General features: G+C 38.7%; 1 long non-coding RNA gene across 1 annotated transcript; it reads right to left on the reverse strand.

The window, feature by feature from the left end:
- Positions 1-1,039: 1,039 nt before the first annotated feature.
- LOC117068357 lies at positions 1,040-17,020 on the reverse strand. The gene is made up of 4 exons (XR_004431087.1): positions 17,008-17,020; positions 14,274-14,277; positions 12,197-12,202; positions 1,040-1,211 (listed from the first exon to the last, which is right to left on the reverse strand). It is a non-coding gene; the product is annotated as an uncharacterized LOC117068357 (long non-coding RNA).
- Positions 17,021-17,973: the final 953 nt, after the last annotated feature.

Here is a 17,973-nt window from a genome sequence, read left to right on the forward strand (position 1 = left end):
AAAGGAGGCAATCAGATACGCATTTATCTCAGTGAGCGGAGGGATGACTTTGAATCGAATGGGAGGCAAGTTTGCCCTAAACAGTTTTCAGCTTGACTTTTCCCTTTAGTTTAGTGATTTTTGGGGCTCTAAGATTTATTTTCCTTTCACATTTCCCCCCTTTTCTTTTTTTAAAATCTTTTGGAGAAAGCATTTTAGAAGAAAGTGAGTCTCTGGTCTCAGGTTTTCTCTGATCATTCACGGCTAGGATGGTTTACTCCTAGATGTGTAGGTCCTGAGTTAAGAAAACTCATTTTTAGCAGGTTGAGAATTCTCATGTTCTATGAAGAGAAAACCGGGAGAAAAAGGGAGAAAAACAACAACAAACAAAAGAACAATCCTGGAAAATCAATATAGACCACATTACTCTGAAGTCTATACATCAGTAGGCAGGTATGAAAGTAGCTTATATATGTAAATAGGTTGCTGTTACTTTCTTCTGACATTAAGTTGTCCAGATTCATTTTGCAGGGCTTTAAGAAATCACATCTTAGTTTTCAGTGATTTCAAATTAGGAAAAATGTGGCAAAAAAGGAAAAGAAAGAAGAAAAGTATTGAAAACATTATTTTGGAGACCAGTAACCAGGAAAAAATAGAATTCAGTTCAAACTGTTGAAAATAATAAAAATTGAAAACAAGCAAGACTAGAATCTAAGAACAGGTGTACTATAGTTTTTGAAACATAATTTTTCTCTCTCTAGTTTCCCATTTTTACTAAAGACAAATCATGATAGGACCAATTTGGTTTATTATACTTGGCCAGATTATTTGTATAAAGTGCAGCAAGAATAATGATTTTTTCAATAGGTTTTTAAAATTGGCTTTGATGGAACTTTTTTTCATGGAAGGAATCTCAGATAAGACTTTTTAAAGCCAAGCACAGCCAGGGATTTGTACCATCAAATACTCATGAATTGTGTAAATTCTCCTCTTGAGGCTTTAAGATAACTTGGGGCCCTGAGCCTGTCAGAAAATGACAGTCTCTACTTACCACAGGTCAGGAGCCCTGTTCAGGGACTGTGTAGATGAGGTGTGGGCCAGTTTTCTCAAGGAGCTTTTATTGGCTCTGTATGTCAAGTTTGATTCCTTAAAGTACACCATTCAAGTCAAAGTCTTGGTAAAATAACCAGATTCTCAAATTGTGTCCTGTTACAAATGCAAACAGATTCTTACTCTGCGTATGCAATAGCTATATTGCCAATAAGTTAAGAATATAATAGAAAGAATATAAATAGCTTCCAAATTCTGGAGAAATCGGGTAGAGAGAAACAAATATGTTCCAGATTTTGTTCATACGAGTATACTTAATTGTTAAAAGCTGTCAATAGCTCAAAAGAAAGGTTTCTTTGACTGAAAAAACAGAACAAAGGATCAGCAACATTTTAAGTAAAAAGTCAAAAAGATTACTTCAGTCTTCTATTAGTTCAGTCCATGCAGTTAATTTTTGTTTTGCTTGATATTCATGAACATTTCAGCTCTCTTTGAGTCCTGAAAGTTTTTCCTCTATTCCGATGTCACAGCCTCCAAAGTTATCAGAAACTTGCATTGAGGAGCACCTATTCAGAGTTTTATAGCTGATTGTAAAACCACCTTCTAAAGAGGACCAAAACAACAATTGTCCATGGATGACAAAAAATTTTAGAGCAGTCATAATCAAAGATGCAATTGACAAGAAAACTTGTTACCTCTGTGGCACACAATAATTTAACATAATTATAATTATTACTGATAACGTACACTAAGTCCTATCAGAATTATAGGATTTTTTCATAATTTTGGAACACATCAGTAATATATTTATACAAATACAGCCCAAAGAAAACCAAATAGCATTTCATATTTGACAATGTTTCCTGTGTAATTTTTGTACCAAAACAACCCCATATATGTCATTTTTGGACTTTAGGGAACTTTATACCTTAAAGGATTCATTAGGTCAGAAAAAGACATAATTTATAATTTCACTTTGGAAAGTTTGTCAAATATCAAAGGTTTAAACACTCAATATTACAAAATGAGATTACAGGTCATTGTAAAATATGTTATTCATTTAACTGAGGTGATAACATAAGGATTTCAAAAAAGGGTGAAAACCTTCATTCTTTCAGAGAGGAGACTTAATTTTCCAAATAAGCCCTAATAAAAACAGGATGAAGCCAATTAAATTTGTTTTTCAAAATTTTATAAACAGTCTATAAAATTTTAATGTTAACCATAAGATATAACTTCCATAAGCTTTTTATACAATGTATAACCTTTATTAGGGAGTCAGTTAATACTTTAAGAAAACCTTGTTAATCTGACACAGGGGCCTATATGCTGGTCTTGCATTTGTGTGCCTTTGACATTAAAGAAACGGAACTGTTTTATCTCTCAAAATCAGCCCATACAATCTCACATGCCCACCTCTTCCTTGAGAGTCCCTTGGTCTTGAGGAGTTGAATAGCTTTCATTTCTGTAGTTTGAAGTGTAGTTTATTTTGATTAGCATCTTTTACCAGGCCTGAAGATGAGGCTTTAATTGCTGTCAGTTTTTAAGATTTAGTGGGACTTGGTGTCCTTTTTAGACCCAGGAGTCAAGGCCTTATAAATCAATGTCACAAGGACTGTAAAAGCACATACAGAAAGATATATGGATGTAATAAATTTAATTTTAAAAGTTGTTTTAATCTCAGTTTTTTCCTAAGCAAAGCAAAACTTAGTAATAATGGCATAGGAATTGTTTCAATAAATTGTAAAATCTGTTAGGCCAGTTACCAAAAGGCAAAAGAAAACACCTTCCGCACTGCACTGAATATTACGCTGGAAGAAAACATTTTGTTTAGACCTTAAGAAAATATTGTGAGCATCAGACCTCAACAAAGAGAACTTGAAAAAAACATATATGAGCTGAAAATGAGTTGAAGGAGGGCATTACTATTTCAGAAGGGAGGGAAAACAAAAAAATGGTGAGGTGCAGTAAAAGTTGAACTTTGGGTTAAAAAAATTAAAGTATATTATAATCTATTAAGAGTAAATCAATCCCTTAGGAAAATTTCATTGTTTGAAGCAATTATTTAATATATAAGTGTTGTTTTTTGCATCAAGCCCAATCTCTAGAAAGATCACTATAATTTCCTTTTAATTACAGACAACTTGATCATATAAAAGGTTTTTTTTTTTTTTTTTTTTTTGACAGAGTCTTGTTCTGTTGCCCAGGCTGAAGTGCAGTGATGTGATCTCAGGTCACTGCAACTGCAACATCTGCCTCCCAGGTTCAAGTGATTCTCCTGCCTCAGCCTCCCGAATAGGTGGGATGACAGGTGTGCACCACCATGCCTGGCTAATTTTTATATTTTTAATAAAGATAGGGTTTTGCCATGTTGGCCAGGCTGGTCTCCAACTCCTGACCTCAGGTGATCTGCCCACCTTGGCCTCCCGAAGTGCTGGGATTACAGGCATGAGCCACTTGCCTGGCCTCTTTCTTTCTTTCTTTTTTTTTTTCTTTCTTTGGGAAATAAATCTTCTTATTGTGACTTATACGGACTGTTCATGACTTGGACTTTCTGGTGTGTTCTAAATATCCCTCTTTCTTTAAATTTTTTTTTGAGACGGAGTCTTGCTCTGTCGCCTAGGCTGGAGTGCAATGGTGTAATCTTGGCTTCCTGCAACATCCGCCTCCCGGGTTCAAGCAATTCTCCTGCCTCAGCCTCCTGAGCAGCTGGGACTACAGGCACGCACCACCATACCCAGCTAATTTTTGTATTTTTAGTAGAGACGGGGTTTCACCATGTTGACCAGGATGGTCTTGATCTCTTGACCTTGTGATCCGCCTACCTCGGCCTCTCAAAGTGCTGGGATTATAGGCTTGAGCCACAGCGCCCGGCCTAAACATCCCTCTTTCTTAAACAACCAGTCATTTTATTCTAGGACTAAATCTACCATACAAGATTCTTTCTCATATAAAATGATTTCTTTTTATTTATTTGTTTATTTAACTAAAAACAACCCTCTTTATTTTGATAGCTTTCTTTATACCTCTCTTATTTCTTGGTCCCTTTTACCTCGTTTTATATGTAACCTTTAAATAAGCTTTGAATTAGACAAAAATTGTTCACCTTTTTTAAAAAGGACACTTTTTTTTTTTCTGGTAAGAATGTTTTCCTTCAATTATCTTAATTGGAAAATACCCAAATAATGAAATATCTATTATTTAATTTAATATAACTTTAGACCCTAAATTGTGACAAGTTTGTTGACAAGTTTTTATCCCATTACATTTACTTATTTTATTTTAATTGTTTACCTAGATTATTTATGGAGACTGTGATCATTATTGTTTAAAGTTATGAAACCACCATTGCAAAATTATAACTGAAACAGTGAAAAAGTTCTAACCTAACTGACTGCATTTTGCTTCTTACCTCCAAGCTGTTCTTGTTCATTCCTTAGCATAGGCCAAACTAACTTTGGGAGAAACTTAGTTTATAGTTTAGCTTTGAAGCAAAGACATTAACTGTCCTTTCCCAAACAAACCTCCCTACTGTTTGTGGACTGAATTGCCTAAAGCCACAAGATTAGAAGTTAGGGTAATTTTACCGAATAATTCAAGATGTAGCTATTTTGATAAAACCAATATCAATGTCTTCTTTATTAAAAATTACATAAGTGAAGATTATTCTGTTTTGGTTGGGTTTATAGTTTTGTAGCCCCTATACCGAATTTTGACAGCTAATAGTATTTGTCAGGGATAAGTATGAAATTGCTTGATTAATAAATGCAAACAAAAATGTATGCTGGCAATTCTTAAGACATTTCTATTAAAGATTTAAATTAAGTTATGTAAACTTGAAAAAGTATTTGACTAGTCTTTTCTTTTTTCCTGATAGTGTATTTGATTCAAGCACTTTTATTTTCTTAAGCCAATTAATTAGAGCTCTATTATATATTGTCAGTAGTGAAACACTCATACACAGCACATGAATACATAGATGTATTAGGCATGCCTATAGAAATATATCTTACAGATTCATAAAAACTGTTTTTTTCCCTCTGTCTTAGACTTTCAGATTCTTTTTTTTTTTTTTTTGAGATGGAGTCTTGCTCTGTCGCCCAGGCTGGAGTGCAGTGGCCGGATCTCAGCTCACTACAACCTCCGCCTCCCGGGTTCACACCATTCTCCTGCCTCAGCCTCCCAAGTAGCTGGGACCACAGGCGCCCGCCACCTCGCCCGGCTAATTTTTTGTATTTTTAGTAGAGACGGGGTTTCACCGTGTTAGCCAGGATGGTCTCGATCTCCTGACCTCGTGATCCACCCGTCTCGGCCTCCCAAAGTGCTGGGATTACAGGCTTAAGCCACTGCGCCCGGCCCTTGACTTTCAGATTCTTGATAACCTGTTTCACAACCCTAGACAGTTGTCAGCTAAATAGCCTTAAATTTTACTATTGAAGGAAACAACTGAGGTGAAAATCAAATAGCAAAATTTACATCGTAAGGTAGAGAGAGAAAGTCTGGTGGTGCTAGAGGGAGATTAAAGATGCATACCAAATCAAACATAAAATTATAGAAATTTATCATAGGATTGTACAAGGATTCCAATTTTATTTAGATAGGGACTACCTATTTTTTAACTGGATCTCTGAGGTCTGAGAAGAGCCCACACTAAATCCTAGGTCTCCAAAAAGGGAGAGTTAAGATGAGGTTAGGGCAGGTGATGCTTTTATAGGGCACTTACAATTTTTTTTAAACAAAGACATTTTTAAGTGTCTAAACTACATTCTTCCTTAAAAACCCAAGAGTAGCCTCTGTTGCAATAACTATTTTAGTTTAAAAAGAAAAAAGAAACAGGTAATACCATATAAAAGTAAGCAGTTTAAGAGCTGACACGAACTTGTCTGTTTACACTCTTGGGGTCCCATAACTAAAAACAGAGATTTCTCCCCAAAAGGGCATCGGGAGTCTGCCCCTTCCCTCCCCTCCCCTCCCCTCCTGTCCCCTTCCTTCCTTTAGCTTCGCTTTGCTTCCCTTTCTTCTTTTTTCTTGAGACGTGTTGCCCAGGCTGAAGTGCAATGGTATGATCTTGGCTCACTGCAACCTCCACCTCCTGGGTTCAAGTGATTGTCCTCCCTCAGCCTCATGAGTGGCTGGGGTTATAGGCGCCCACCACAACACCTAGCTAATTTTTGTATTTTTGGTACAGACGGGGTTTCACCAGGTTGGCCAGGCTGTTCTCGAACCCCTTACCTCAGGTGATCCACCCGCCTCGGCCTCCCAAAGTGCTGGGATTACAGTCATGAGCCACTGTGTCCAGCCTAATGTGTCTCTTTTTCTTTTCTTTTTTTTTTTTTGTGGCTAAAAGAGGAAACATGGAGGAAATAGATATTCACTGAGCACTTATGGCCCACCCATGCTTTAGTTCTTCTACTTATCTCCTTTACACAAGGAGGAAGCAGATTTAGAGAGGCCAAATAACTCATCTAATATCTCAGAGTAAGAATGCAAGCCCGGATTTGAACTCAGTCCCATGAATTCAAAGCCCATAATCTTTCTATAGCATGTGAAGTCATTTCCTCTTGGGTCTCTGCACTTGGTTCTCCTTCATCACTTCAGGCAGCATAAGATGCTGAGCATCTACCAATTGCTATTTTTTTCTTCCTTTGTCTTTATTAAGGTAAATAATATGTATATAATTTACCATCTTTACCATTTTAAGTGTCAAGTTCAGTGTAATAAATACATTTATATAATTTTTTCCATTTATTTTCCTACTCGCCTTTCTTCTTCCCAGTCTTTGGTAACAACCAATCTAATCTGTATCTTACTTACATATGTAAGAGCTTTAGAGAACATGTGATATTTGTCTTTCTGTGCTTGGCTTATTTTGCTTGACATAATGCCTCTAGTTCCATCCATATTACTATAAATAACAGGATTTCATTATTTTTATGGCTGAATAATTTTTTATTGTGTATATTTACCACATTTTCTTTATTCATCTGTTGATGAGCACTTAAGTTGATTCTGTATTAGGGCTATTTTGAATAGTGCTACAGCAAACGTGGGAGAGCAGATAGCTCTTTGGTGTGTTTATTTCCTTTTTCCTTCTTTTGAAAAATATGCCCAGTAGTGGAATTGCTGGGTCATATGGTAGCTCTGTTTTTACTTTTTTGGGGAACTTCCATACTGTTCTTCGTTGTAGCTGTACTAATTTACATTCTCACCAACAGTGTATGTTGGTTCCCTTTTCTCTACCTCATTGCCAGAATTTGTTAATGTCTATCTTTTTGATGCAGACTACTTTAATTGGGGTGAGACTGATGATGTTGCATTGTGGTTTTGATTTGAATTTCTCTAATGATTAGTAATATTGAGTATAGCTTCATATACCTGTTGACCACTTGTATATTGTCTTTTTGTATGTCTTTATATGTCAAAATGTCATTTTGTATGTCTTCTTTTGGGATGTGTCTGTTAAGATCTTTTGTCTGTTTTTAATCTTTTTACTTTTTTTTTTTTTTTTTTTTAGATACAAGGCCTCACTCTGTCACCCAGAGTGGAATGTAGTGGCTCAATTATAGATCTCTATAACCTCAAATTCTTGGGCCCAAGTGATCCTACTGCCTCAGCCTCCTGACTAGCTAGGACATTTTTGCTTTGGTTGCCTGTGTGTTTTGAGGTCATATACAAAATTCTTTGCCCAGACCAATGTCCTGGAGCATTTCCTCAATGTTTTCTCCTGGTACTTTCATCATTCCAGGTCTTAGATTTCAGTCTTGAATCCATTTTGATTTGATTTTCATGTATGCTGAGAGATAGGGGTCTGGTTTCATTCTTCTGTAAGATAGTTATCCAGTTTTCGCAGCATCATTTACTGAAAAGACTGTCTTTTTTTTATTGTATGGTCTTGGCACCTTTATCAAAGTGGAGTTGGTTGTAAATATGTGGGTATACATCTGAGTCCTCTATTTTGTTCCACTGATCTATATGTCTGTTTTTATGTGAGTACCATGCTGTTTTAGTTACTATAGCTTTGTAGTAAGTTTTGAATTCTGGTAGTGTGATGCCTCCAGGTTCGTTGTTGTTGCCAGGATTGCTCTGGCTATTTGGGATCTTTTGTGGTTCTATATAAACTTTAGAATTTTTTTCCTATTTCTGTGAAGAATATCATTGATATTTTGAGAGGGATTGCATTGAATGTGTAAATTGCTTTGAGTAGTATTGTCATTTTAACAATATTAATTCCTCCAAACCCTGAGCATGGAATATCTTTTCATTTTTGTCTTCTTCTGTTTCTTTCATCAGAATTTTATAGTGTTCCTTTGTTCTTTGTATGGATCCTTCCTTCCTTCCTTCCTTCCTTCCTTCCTTCCTTCCTTCCTTCCTTTTTTTTTTATTTTTTGACAGAGTCTTGCTCTGTTGCCAGGCTGGAGTATAGTGTTGCGATCTCAGCTCACTGCAACCTCCACCTCCCAGATTCAAGTGATTCTCCTGCCTCAGCCTCCTGAGCAGCTGGGATACAGGTGCATGCCACCATGCATGCCCAGCTCATTTTTTTTTTTTTTTTGTATTTTTAGTAGAGGCGGGGCTTCACCATGTTGGCTAGGATGGTCTCGAACTCCAGACCTTGTGATCCACCCACCTTCACCTCCCAAAGTGCTGGGATTACAGGTGTGAGCCACTGTGCCCGGCCTTGTATAGATATTTCTTCTCTGGTTAGATTGATTCCTAGGTGTCTTATATATTTTGTAACTATTGTAAATGGGATTGCTTTCTCTCTTTTTTTTTTTCTTTGAGATGGAGTTTTGATCTTGCTGCCCAGGCTGGAGTGCAGTGGCCCAATTTCAGCTCACTACAACCTCCGCCTCCCAAATTCAAGCGATTCTCCTGCCTCAGCCTCCCGAGTAGCTGGAATTACAGGCATGTGCCACCATGCCTGGCTAATTTAGTATTTTTAGTAGAGACAGGGTTTCTCCATGTTGGTCAGACTGGTCTTGAACTCCTGACCTCAGGTGATTTGCCCGCTTTGGCCTCCCAAAGTGCTGGGATTACAGGCATGAGCCACCATGCCCGGCCCTACTTTCTTGGTTTCTTTTTCAGATCAGTCACTGTTGACATATATAAATGCTCCTGATTTTTGTATGTTGTTTTGTACCCTGCCACTTTACTAAATTCATTTATCAATTCTAATAGTGTTCTTGGTGGAGTCTTTAGGTTTTTGTAATTATAAGATCATGTCATCTGGAAACAAGGCTAGTTTGACTTCTTCCTTTCCAATTTGGATGCCCTTCATTTCTTCTCTTGCCTAATTGCTCTGGCCAGGACTTCTGGTATTATGCTGAATAATAGCAGTGAAAGTAGGCATCCTTGTCTTGTTATAGCCTTTAGAGGAGGGGCCTTCAATTTATCTGTGTTGAGTATGCTATTAGCTATGGGTTTGTCATACATGGCCTTTATTATTTTGAGGTAGTTTCTCCTATACCCATTTTGATGAGTTTTTTTTTTTTTAAATCATATAAGGATGTTGAGTTTTATCAAATACTTTTTTGGCATCTATTGAAGTAATGGTTTTTGTTATTGACTCTGTTAATGTGATTGTATCATGTTTGTTGGTTTGCAGATGTTGAACCATCTTTGTATCCCTGGAATAAATTCCACTTGATCATGGTGAATAACTTTTTCAATGTGTTGTTGAATTTTGTTTGCTAGCATTTTGTTGAGGATTTTTACATTATGTTTATCGTTGATATTGGCATGTAGTTTTCTTTTTTTGGTTGTGTCCTCTCATTTTGGTATTGGGGTAACTTACGCTGGCCTTGTAGAATGAGTTTGGAAGTATTCCTTCCTCTTCGGTTTTTTTGAGGAGTTTGAGTAGGATTGGTATTAGTTCTTTAATGGTACAATTCAGCAGTAAATCCATCAGGTTCAAGGCTTTTCTTTGAGGGGAGACTTTTTATTATGGCTTGGATCTTATTGGTTTGTTGAGGTTTTCTATTTCTTCATGGTTGAATCTTGGTAGGTTTTATAGGTTCAGGACTTTATCCATTTCTCTTAGGTTTTGAAATTTGTCGTATAGTTGTTCATAATAGTGTTGTAGTCTCAGCAGTGCACGAAGATCTAACAGTCTCTTCTTGTCTGAGATAACACCTGGAATTCTTTGTCCTACCTCCAAGGTGATTAAGGAGTACAGACACAAAGGTGAGGTTAGAGCAAAAGTTTAATAAGCGAAAGAAGAAAGCTCTTTGCCAGCAGAGAGGGGGGCTCAAGTGGGGTGCCCACTATGAGGCTGGGCTCCCAGGTTTTATGGACTGGGAAGGGGAAGGAATGTGCTTAGTTCCTGGGCTGCCTTGGAGAACATGTGACTCAGCTTGGCCCAGGGACCTTGGCCGCCACCAATCAGGAGCTGAAATGATGATTCATAGCTGCTGCTCAGCTTGGCCCAGGACCTATCAGAAGCTGAATTGAAAGCTTGGCCCAGGACCTTAGCCTGGGACCGATCAGGGGTTGAAGTGATAATTCATAGAAGCTGGACTGATAGTCCAAATAAAGGAAAATAGAGTGCCCACTAGAACCCACCGGAACCCACTGTGCCCATGCCCACAAAAGGAGAAGGAACTTTTCCTCAGAACCTGCTGAGTATACAAAGGACAAAGGCATTTCTATGCCAGGCCTTGTTCTCTTATCTGAGTGAGCTGGAGGTTTGTGCAATTTTGTATCCAAAAGGGCCAGAGGTTTTACTATCTGTGCCACCATGGCCATGTCTCTAGGCACAGCACCCTGTGTTAGTTCCCTTATCAGCCTAAATTTTTTCTCAGGCTGCTTTTTTTTTTCTTTCTTTCTTTTTTTCCTTTTCTTTTTTGTTTTGAGAGGGAGTCTTGCTCTGTCGCCAGGCTGGAGTGCAGTGGTGTGATCTCAGCTCACTGCAACCTCTGCCTCCCAGGTTCAAGCGGTTCTCCTGCCTCAGCCTCCAGAGTAGCTGGGATTACAGACGCGAGCCACCACGCCCAGCTAATTTTTGTATTTTAATAGAGACAGGGTTTCACCATGTTGGCCAGGATGGTCTTGATTTCTTGACCACGTGATCCACCCGCCTCCTCCTCCCAAAGTGCTGGGATTACAGGTCTGAGCCACTGCAGGCCTCTCAGGCTGCTTTTTATGTTATATGAGAATGAGGCATTGACCCATGGGCCAGGGGCCCTCTGGCACCCTTCCCTTGTTATCTATCTAAGGCAAGCTAAATAACTCCTTTCAAATAGTATCTAATAATCCTTTCTAAGGTCTCAGTTGTTGTATCTCCTTTCTCATTTCTGATTTTATTTATTTGGATCTTCTCTTTTTCTCTTAGATAAAGGTTTGTTGATTTTGTTTATCTTTTCAAAAAACAAGGTCAGGCACGGTGGCTCAGGCCTGTAATCCCAGCATTTTGGGAGGTTGAGATGGGCAGATTACTTGAGCTCATGAGTTCAAGACTAGCCTGGGCAACATGGCAAAACCCCATCTCTATAAAAAATGCAAAAATTAGCTGAGTGTAGAGGCGCACACCTGTAGTCATAGCAATTTGGTGGGAGGATGGCTTGAGTTTGGGAGGTGGAGGTTGCGGGGATGGTGCCACTGCACTCCAGCCTGGGCAATAGAGTGAGACCCTGTCTAAAAAACAAAAAACAAAAACAAAAACAAAACAAAACAAAAAACAAACCACCAAACTACTTTTTCATTTTGTTGATTTCTTTTCATTTATTTCTGCTCTGATCTTTATTGTTTCTTTCTTTCTACTAATTTTGGGTTTGGTTTGTTCTTGCTTTTCTAGTTTCTTGAGGTGTATCATTAGGTTGTTTTATTTGTTTTTCCTCTTTTTTGATATAGGCGTTAGTTGCTATAAACTCCCCTCTTAGTATTGCTTTTCCTGTATCCCATAGACTTTGGTATGCCATATTTCCATTTTCATTTCTTTCAAGAAATTTTAAAATTTCCTTTTCCTAGGCCAGGTGTGGTGACTCATGCCTGTAATCTCAGTGCTTTGGGAGGCCAAGGTAGGTGGATCTCTTGAGTCCAGGATTTCGAGACCTGCCTGGACAACATGGCAAAAAACAGTCTTTACAAAAATAAAAATAAAAAATTAGCCAAGTGTGGTGGCGCATGCCCGTGGCCCCAGCTACTCAGGAGGCTAAGGCAGGGAGATCACTTGAGCCTGAGAGTTTGAGGCTGCAGTGAGCAGTGATCACATCACTGTACTCCAGCCTGGGCAATGGAGCAGGACCCTGTCTCAAAAGAGAAAAAAAAAAAATTTCTTCTTTTATTTTTTTCTTAAGAGATGATCTTGCTATGTTGCTTATTCTGTGTTGCCTGGGCATAGCTCATTACTGATCAGCATGCAAGTTTTGACCTGCCCTATTTCCAACTTGGGTCACTTCCCAGTCTTCTTGGGCAGCTTGATGATCCCCTGCTCCCAGGAGGTCACTGTATTGATGCTGAACTTAGTGTGGACACTTAATTGACATATCACACTATAGCCCAGAACTAGATACAAGTGATCCTCCAGCCTCAGCCTCTTGAGTAACTTGTACAAAGGCATGTACCACTGCACCTGGCTCCTTCTTAATTTTTTCTTTGACCCATTGGTCATTCAGGAGCATGTTGTTTAATTTCCATGTATTTGTGTATTTTTCTGAGATTCCTCTTGTTATTGATTTCTGTAGTTTTATTCCATTGTGGTCAGAAAATATACTTGATATGATTTCTATTTTTTCAAATAGAAGTCAGACTTGTTTATTTTTAATAAAAATCAGACTCGATACAGACTTGGTTTGTGGCTTAAGGTATGGTCTACTCTGGAGAATGTTCCATGTACTGGTAAAACTGCTGCATTTGATAGCAGTTGGGTGGATTTTTTTTTTTTTTTTTGTCACCCAGGCTGGAGTGCAATGGCATGATCTCAGCTCACTGCAACCTTTGCCTCCTGGGTTCAAGCAATTCTCCTGCCTCAGCCTCCCGAATAGCTGGTATTACAGGCATGCACCACTACACCTGGCTAATTTTTTTTTGTATTTTTAGTAGAGATGGGGTTTCACCATTTTGGCCAAGCTGGTCTCGAACTCCTGACATGAGGTGATCCTCCCACGTTGGCCTCCCGAAGTGCTGAGATTACAGGCGTGAGCCACCATGCCTAGCCGAAATTTTCTTTAAATGTCAGTTAGACCTACTAGATCTTGTGTAGTTTAACTGCCATTTCTTTGTTAATTTTCCATGTGGATGATCTGTCCATTACTGAGAGTGAGGTGTTAAAAGCCTCTACTATTATTGTATTATAGTCTAACTTTCTCTTTGGAGCTATTAATGTTTGCTTTATATACTTGGGAGCTCTGGTGTTGGGTGCACAAATTTATGTATTTATTCATTTTTATTTTTTTTGAGACAGAGTCTTGCTCTGTCGCCCAGGCTGGAGTGCAGTGGTGTGATCTCTGCTCACTGCCATCTCTGCTCACTGCAAGCTCCGCCTCCCAGGTTCATGCCATTCTCTTACCTCAGCCTCCCAAGTAGCTGGGACTACAGGCACCCACTACCACGTCCGGCTAATTTTTTCTATTTTTAGTAGAAACGGGGTTTCACCGTGTTATCCAGGATGGTCTGGATTTCCTGACCTCGTGATCCGCCCACCTCGGCCTCCCAAAGTGCTGGGATTACAGGTGTGAGCCACCACGCCCAGCCAGGTGCACAGATATTTATAATTGTTATATTCTCTTCCTGAATTGATGCCTTTATCATTACATAGTGACCCTCCTTTTTTATAGTCTTTGATTTGTAGCATATTTTATCTTATATAAGTATAGATAGTCCTGCTTTTTAAAATTTTCCATTTGCGTGGGGAATATCTTTTTCCACCCTTTCACTTTCAGTCTACATGTGTCTTTAGAGGTGAAATGGTTTCCTGAAGGTAGCATATAGTTGGTTTTCGCTTCTTTATCCATTCAGCCACTCATGTCTTCTAGCTGGAGAAGTGAGAACATTTACATTCAGTGTTATTATTGATAAGTAAGGACTTACTACTGCTACTTTGTTGCTTGTTTTCTGGTTGTTTTGAGACTTGTCTCTTTCTTCCTTTCTTACTGTCTTCCTTTGTGATTAAGTGACATGTTTGGCATGTTTTAATTTGTTGCTTTTTACTTGTAGTGAGTGGATCTATTATAAAAACTGTGCTGTGGTCACCATGAAGCTTACAAAACAGTTTTTATAGATATGAGTTATTTAAAAGAGATGACAACTTATCTTAGATCCCAAATAACAGAAACAAACAAACCCCAAAACCCCCACAAAATTTTACAGTTTAATTCCTACCCCCACGTTTTAACTTTTAGTTGTCTCAATTTATACTTTTTTTTTTTTGAGATGGAGTCTCACTCTGTCTCCCAGGCTGGAGTGCCATGGTGCGATCTCAGCTCACTGCAACCTCTGCCTCCCTGGTTAGAGCAATTCTTCTGCATCAGCCTCCCGAGTAGCTGGGATTACAGTTGCCCGCCACCACACCCAGCTAATTTTTGTACTTTTAGTAGAGACGGGATTTTGCCATGTTGGCCAGGCTGGTCTCAAACTTGTGACTTCAGGTGATCTGCCAGCCTCAACCTCCCAAGCTGCTTGGATTACAGGCATGAGCCAATGCTCCCGGCCAATTTATACATTTTTATGTAAAATAATAAGTTTTCTTTTGCATGTTAGTGTTTTTTTCTTTCAGGCTGAAGAACTGTCTTTAGCATTTCTTGCAAGAAGGGTCTGGTTGTGGTCAATTCTATCTGGGAAATACTTTATCTCCCCTTAATATTTTAATGACAGTTCAGTTGGATACGATATCCTTGGATGACAGTTTTTATTTCTTTGAGTACTGAAAATGTCATTCCACTCCCACCTGTCCGGTATGATTTCCGTTGGGAAGTCTGTTGCCAGACATATTGGAGGTCTTTTATATGTTGTTTCTTATTTCTCACTGGTTTTAGGATCTTCTCTTTGTCCTTGACCCTTGAGAGTTTGCTTATTAGATGCCTTGGGATAGTCTTGTTGGGTTGAATCTGTTTGATGTTCTAATGCCTTCCTGCACCTGGATATTTATCTCTTTCTCCTGTTTTTGGCATTTTCTGTTATCACTTTTTTGAAGATTTCTACCCCTTGCTCTTGGTCAGCTTCCTCTTGAACATCATTCTTAGATTTGGTCTTTGGAAGTAATTTTCTCTATCTTCTTTCTTTCTTTTATTGAGGCAGAGTTTTGCTCTGTTGTCCAGGCTGGACAACACATGGCACAATCATGGTTCACTGCAGCCTCAACCTCCTGGGGTCAAGCAATCCTCCCACCTACAGGCCCCAGCCACCACCCCAGCTGAATTATTGTATTTTTAGTAGAGATGGGTTTTCGCCATGTTGGCCAGGCTAGTCTCAAACTCCTGACCTCAAGTGATCCGCCCACCTTGGCATCCCAAAGCACGGGGATTACAGGCGTGAGTCACCACTTGCCCAGCCAAAACTGCTATTTTGAATTCCTGGTCAGAGAGCTCACAAGTCGCCATCTAGATAGGGTCACTCTCTGGATTTTTGCTTTGTCCTTTTGGGGAGGTCATATTCCTCTGTTTGCTGTTGTTTCTTGTGGGTATATATCTATGTTTTTGCAACAGAGGATTAGTTATTTATTCCAGTTTTCTCTGGCTTGTTTTGCTTTTTATTGAACATACTTGCTTAGTGAATCGTCACTGCCTCCTGTGGCTCTAGGTGGCGCGTTAAGCCCAGGTTTAACTCCTCTAAGTAATCAGCGTTCTGCCTGTCTTAAATGGAGGAGGTCCTAAAGAGATTACCCCAGCAGTGAGGAAAGATTGTCTAGGTGTTCGTGTCCAGGGGACCTGGGGAACTCCCTCCTGCAGCATGGTGCTGGTGAACAGACACCCTGATTTAGCATCTCCTTTGGCTGAGTTACAAAGCAGTTTCTGAGGCTGGGGATGGTAGTCCTGCCTACCCTGTTTGTTTCTGCCTGTCCTTAGGGTTAGTTCTCCGTTCAGGCAGTCACGATGCTACCCATGGGTTAAAGCATGGAGAGGTCTCCTGCCTGGGAATCCAAAAGTTGGAGGAGTGGTTGACCACCTCAATTTCACTTTTTCCATTGTAGAAACCATGAGCTGTGGGGAGACTGGTGCCAGGTGTAATAGGGGGAGGGGCATCATGGATATGGAAGTCTAATTCTCCTGTCCTTTTCTTGAAGTTTTTCCCCTTCTCTGTGGCCCTGGGAACAGTCTCGCCCTTGTACCTGAGCTCTGCGTTGTTGCTGGTGAGGATTTTGGAGGTGCATATTTGGTTTTGGCTTTCTGTGGTGGGGATTGAAGCCAACTTGGAACTTCTTGTCATGTGTTTTTAAACACATCTATTTATAAGTGTAATATAAATAGTAAAAAAAAGTATATTTTGTATGTTTTCTTTACATATATAATTTAGTATATTTTTAAAATAAAAATGAGGCAATATTAAAGAGTATGAAACAATAGAAAAATTAAAATGAGATGAAATATGAACAGTTGATTTCTGTGTATGTGTATATACATACACACACTTTCCTTTTAATACAGTTTACTCTAAAACATGAAAATTCAGAAGACCTTATCAGGCACTTGGTTTCAAAAATAAACTATAAATTTGAAAAGGCAGAAGTAATGTCTTCCAAATGACATTGACCATAATGCAGAAATTTAAAAATGAAAGATAACAAAAAATTTATCCATTTGGACATTGAAAACATACATTGGAGTCTTAAAGAAGAAGTAAAAGTAAAAATTGCAGCATAAAGAAAGGAAATGACATTCAGCGTATAGTTTAGAAACTTAAAGGTGTTTTGATAGAAACAAGAAGAAGCAAATAAATGAGTTTAATACAAATGTAAGAAGCTGGAAAAGGACCAAAAGGCCAGGCATGGTGGTTGGTTCATACCTGTAATTCCAGCATTATGGGAGCCTGAAGTGGGAAGATCACGTGGGGCAAGGAGTTCAAGACCAGCTTGGGCAATACAGTGAGACCCTGTCTCTACAAAAAGTACAAAAATTAGCCAAGCGTGGTGGTGCTTGCTTGTAGTCCCAGCTACTTGGGAGGTTGAGGCAGGAAAGGATCATTAGAGCCCATAAGTTCGAGGCTGCAATGAGTTGTGATCACACCATTGCATTCCAGCCTAGGTGACAGAGCAAGACCAAAAAAAAAGAAAAAAAAAAAAAAAAAAGAAAGGGAAAACAATAAAATAGCTCAAAGAAGTTACCAAGAAAATAAGTAAACATAAAAATGCAGGTTAACAAACTACAAAACAAAGAAGAGAAGTGAATTAGTGATCAAGGAAACAGAAAGCTAGTTATTTGATGAAAATGAAAATAGAAAAATATTTGGCAAGAATAGTTATAAAATAACATAAGAAACAAAAATGGCTGGGCATGGTGGCTTACACCTGTAATTCTAGCACTTTGGGAGGCCAAGGCAGGAGGATCACTTGGAACAGCCTGGGCAACATAGCAAGTCCCCGTCTCTTAAAAAAAGAGAAAAAGAAAAAGAAAACCAAAAGTAAGACATAAACACAGGTGTGGAGGAGAGTATGTAATTGTAAAGAAATACAATATAATCTTTGGTAAGAATAAAATTAGGAGAAAGGTATGTGCTTCTCTAGGAAGGACATGCCTGTTATTAAAAAATGTTTAAAGAATAAGGAAAACCTTTGATTCACTAAACTGCAGGTCACTTCTCGGTAGTTTCAACCAGCACTTACTTTTTTGTGTCTGTATTGTTTATTTGGAAGTTTCCTCTATAGTTTGTTTAAATATCAGTAAAGATCTGAATGGCACTGTGTTTTCACTTCATCATTTGTACATAGGATGTTCACTCATTGTTAAAGAAAGCATTTTGTTTAGGAGAGAGTACTGTGTTTAGTCTGTGTACTGTGGTGTACGATGGTAGATG

Source organism: Trachypithecus francoisi, unplaced genomic scaffold, assembly GCF_009764315.1.
Source record: "Trachypithecus francoisi isolate TF-2019V2 unplaced genomic scaffold, Tfra_2.0 Lachesis_group21, whole genome shotgun sequence".
Lineage (NCBI taxonomy): Eukaryota > Metazoa > Chordata > Mammalia > Primates > Cercopithecidae > Trachypithecus > Trachypithecus francoisi.